Source organism: Rhagoletis zephyria, unplaced genomic scaffold (assembly GCF_001687245.7).
Source record: "Rhagoletis zephyria isolate East Lansing unplaced genomic scaffold, Rhagoletis_zephyria_1.1 Rzeph_scaffold_00558, whole genome shotgun sequence".
NCBI lineage: Eukaryota > Metazoa > Arthropoda > Insecta > Diptera > Tephritidae > Rhagoletis > Rhagoletis zephyria.
This window is the reverse complement of record NW_016157642.1, coordinates 15,948-20,413: the sequence shown is the minus strand read 5'-3', so window position 1 is coordinate 20,413 and position 4,466 is coordinate 15,948.

Below are 4,466 nucleotides of genomic sequence, written 5' to 3'. Positions count from 1 at the left end.
CAAATACCATTACTTCTTAAATCAACATGGAATGACACTCGTTTATTTGACCTTCCTTTTTCATATTTTGAATGAGCTTATTCGCAAAGAAATTGAAAGCGTGAGAAAATGCCTTACTAATGATACGTCATAAGTCAGTAAGTTGGTATGGTTTTGACTGAGTTATTCAAGATTTTCTTAAACCAGTCTTTGAAAAAAGTTCAAAAACAGCATTATTATGTTTCTGTAAAAATTTTTTTTAAATATTCTTATGCAAACTTTTTAAGCTTAAACTGTTTAGTCATCTGAGGTAATTTTTTCAAAAAATATTAAAAAAAAACTGTTTTTATTAGTAAAAAACTAAATTTTTGGAGGTATTTTCAAATCCGTCCACCTAACGTAAATCTTAGTATTTTTGCGAGATATTTTGGCGGAAATCTTAAAATATAATAGATTTTATAATTCCAGTGAAAAATAGTACCGATTTTTTTTTGTATGGGGAGTGATGCAGTCTACTATACTTAAGTTGACTATGATTACTCGGCCGTGCTATCATAGTAGCACAATGCCACTAAGTGCATTTTCAAATTTTCAGGCAATAGTCACATGCGATTATCTATTATATTTTCTGTTGTTTGTGTGAAATATTTTATTTTTATCGGTATTTTTCTTTTAATCAAAATATGTTGAAATAAAAGTAAAAAAAAATTTCCTTGCTTGTTTGAAAGGAAAATTGGCTTGGAAATTTTTTTTTTCTTAAGCGATTACCACAAAATTTGTAGAAGAGTGTTATCGATATATTTGATGCTGGTCTTCAATTTCTCGTCATCCATTGTCCATAACCGTACAACCAGCCCTAATCTGCCTTTCCATTACGTTCCCGCATTCCGCTCCGCAAGAGTCGAACTTAGGTATTCTGCGTTACGATCGAATCGAAAGAGGAAGAAAGAAAACATCTTTCGAAATCAGCTGTTTGCCTAGGAATGTGTGAAATCGAAACAAAACGAAGAAATATTTGTCACCAAACTATAGCAGCTTATGAAGTTAAAGTTTGTAAATATTTTAAAATAACTAAATATATCTAGCATCACTGTAATTTAAAAATAAAGTTTCGTTTGCTCGTAATTTAGTGGAAATATAATTATAAGAATGAAATCCATAGCCGCGGGGTTATTGCTTGAAGAGGACAGCCTCATTGCGTAAGTCGTAAATTAGGCTGAAGTGTACGACTCGACAACATTAGCATTGTCTACTGTCGTGCTGAAATAAGTAAACGACGAAAATTGTCGAAAACTATGCAGTGCTGCCAAGTTCTTCCGTTTTAATACACTAGTCGAGTGGAAATTTTAGGCAATGACGCTAAATTTTCGATACGATTCGACTCTCGAAAAACGACTTGCATTCGGCACGACTCTCGCAATGAGGCTGGGAGAACGAGTCCCAGATTGCAGATGCGGAAGTTGAAAGGCGGAGATTTAGGGACATGTTTCGTCTTTTTCAGATGAGTGAAGTNAAAAAAAAACTGTTTTTATTAGTAAAAAACTAAATTTTTGGAGGTATTTTCAAATCCGTCCACCTAACGTAAATCTTAGTATTTTTGCGAGATATTTTGGCGGAAATCTTAAAATATAATAGATTTTATAATTCCAGTGAAAAATAGTACCGATTTTTTTTTGTATGGGGAGTGATGCAGTCTACTATACTTAAGTTGACTATGATTACTCGGCCGTGCTATCATAGTAGCACAATGCCACTAAGTGCATTTTCAAATTTTCAGGCAATAGTCACATGCGATTATCTATTATATTTTCTGTTGTTTGTGTGAAATATTTTATTTTTATCGGTATTTTTCTTTTAATCAAAATATGTTGAAATAAAAGTAAAAAAAAATTTCCTTGCTTGTTTGAAAGGAAAATTGGCTTGGAAATTTTTTTTTTCTTAAGCGATTACCACAAAATTTGTAGAAGAGTGTTATCGATATATTTGATGCTGGTCTTCAATTTCTCGTCATCCATTGTCCATAACCGTACAACCAGCCCTAATCTGCCTTTCCATTACGTTCCCGCATTCCGCTCCGCAAGAGTCGAACTTAGGTATTCTGCGTTACGATCGAATCGAAAGAGGAAGAAAGAAAACATCTTTCGAAATCAGCTGTTTGCCTAGGAATGTGTGAAATCGAAACAAAACGAAGAAATATTTGTCACCAAACTATAGCAGCTTATGAAGTTAAAGTTTGTAAATATTTTAAAATAACTAAATATATCTAGCATCACTGTAATTTAAAAATAAAGTTTCGTTTGCTCGTAATTTAGTGGAAATATAATTATAAGAATGAAATCCATAGCCGCGGGGTTATTGCTTGAAGAGGACAGCCTCATTGCGTAAGTCGTAAATTAGGCTGAATTGTACGACTCGACAACATTAGCATTGTCTACTGTCGTGCTGAAATAAGTAAACGACGAAAATTGTCGAAAACTATGCAGTGCTGCCAAGTTCTTCCGTTTTAATACACTAGTCGAGTGGAAATTTTAGGCAATGACGCTAAATTTTCGATACGATTCGACTCTCGAAAAACGACTTGCATTCGGCACGACTCTCGCAATGAGGCTGGGAGAACGAGTCCCAGATTGCAGATGCGGAAGTTGAAAGGCGGAGATTTAGGGACATGTTTCGTCTTTTTCAGATGAGTGAAGTCATAAATTCACCATGAACTGTATTACTAACCGCTCAAAGCCAGTGAAATTATAAACGCCAGGAGGAGGGGAAGAACAAAGCTTATCCTACCATAGAAAATCGAATTCGAGACAACATACGCAACTCTTTTTAAAAAGTTAGTAAAAACAAGCGCAATAATAAAAGCATCTTTTTTATGGAACTTCACATTTTATGTATGTATGTATGTGCATACATCTATTAATTTTATATAAAAAGAATAAATTGTATTCAGTGCATTTCACAGTCTTATTTATAGATAATGAAAAAAGAACGCCTGTGCTTCCTCTTTCAAAACCTCGCGCAATATCCCTTTTGGTTGCCATTATTTGAGCTAATTTGTCGTATTGCCCGTATAACCGCTCGCGAAAACACAGAAATCTAGAAAATTCGTTTATGATGACTTTTACAATTATGCACAGTATATTTTACTTAATTTTTTTAATAAAATTTTATTATCTAAACCCACGAAAATAACAATCGAAACGTTCCCCGTCAACAAATTTGCAACTTAGAAAAACGGAACTACGATCGAAATGTAGAATAGATATAATCGTAAATTTCGAAGATTGATCGAATGGAAACGGAACGCAGAATACCAAAATTGCCAAACGGAGAGAATTTCGATTCGAGTCGAAATGCAGAATAGGGCTGAATATTTAGAACGCATTGACTAGTTGAAGCTTCAAAACCAGCCTACCCTTATGTAGTTATCAATTAGTTATCGACACTGCTTTTATTTCGATTAGGAAAAGTTAATTTTAAAATATCGAAGAAAATGCGGGACAAAGGCAGGACACTTGGAAAAAATCAGAACATTTTGGGGGCTTTCTGTTTTGAAAAACTACGCAGGACAGGCCTTTAAATAACAGTACGGTCCTGCAAAAAACAGAACGGATGGTCACCGTAATTATAGTACCACTTTCTTATGTAAATTTTATAAACGCAAACTCCAACGACTAAAAAACAGCAATAGAAGGATGAGCGATTAAAAAGTATTCACAGTCTTTAATTGAGCGACTATACTAGCGTTGTATGCTACATGTTTGTCGTTGTAAACCACTATTATACCATCGTACAAAGTGGTTTAAAGCTGCCCTGCCAGCCAAAAGTGGTGAAAAATCTGGTGAAACCGCGGGTTTCAGTCACTTCAAAACTGGTGACAAAACTGGTGACATTTGTATGGGCGGTGTGCAGATTGTCACCACTTTCCCCCTGTACGTGTGATCCTTGCATCACTGTCGCACTCATTCAGATACTTCGTAAGGAAAACATATAGCTGCACTCGTCTAGCATTGCCCACTTCAACTGGCGCAGGGTTGCATTCTATTCACACCGAATTCAAAATAACCTTAAAAACAATAAATAAAAAGTCTAAAATTTTTTTTTGATTTTTATTTTGCAAAATTTATTTTTCAAAATGCATTGTTAACCTAATATACATAGTTAGTAATCAATATTATGAATAAAAATTACAATTAACATTGGCCCGTAGTCATAGTCAAAATAAAGTCGACTTTAAAGTTAGTTGCAGCTTTTTGACATAATTTTCAATGGGATATCTGTCAAAAAAGCTGCAACTAACTTTAAACTCGACTTTATTTTGACTATGACTACGGGCCATTAATAATAAAGATATTTTTACATACATATGTGGTTGCTTAATTGCTTATTATTACTACTACTCCTTTGCATATATATGTTTTCAAAAGTTGCAAATTTTCTATAAAATAGTTAAGCGATTTTAACAGTATTATAATCAAAAGAAAGGTAAT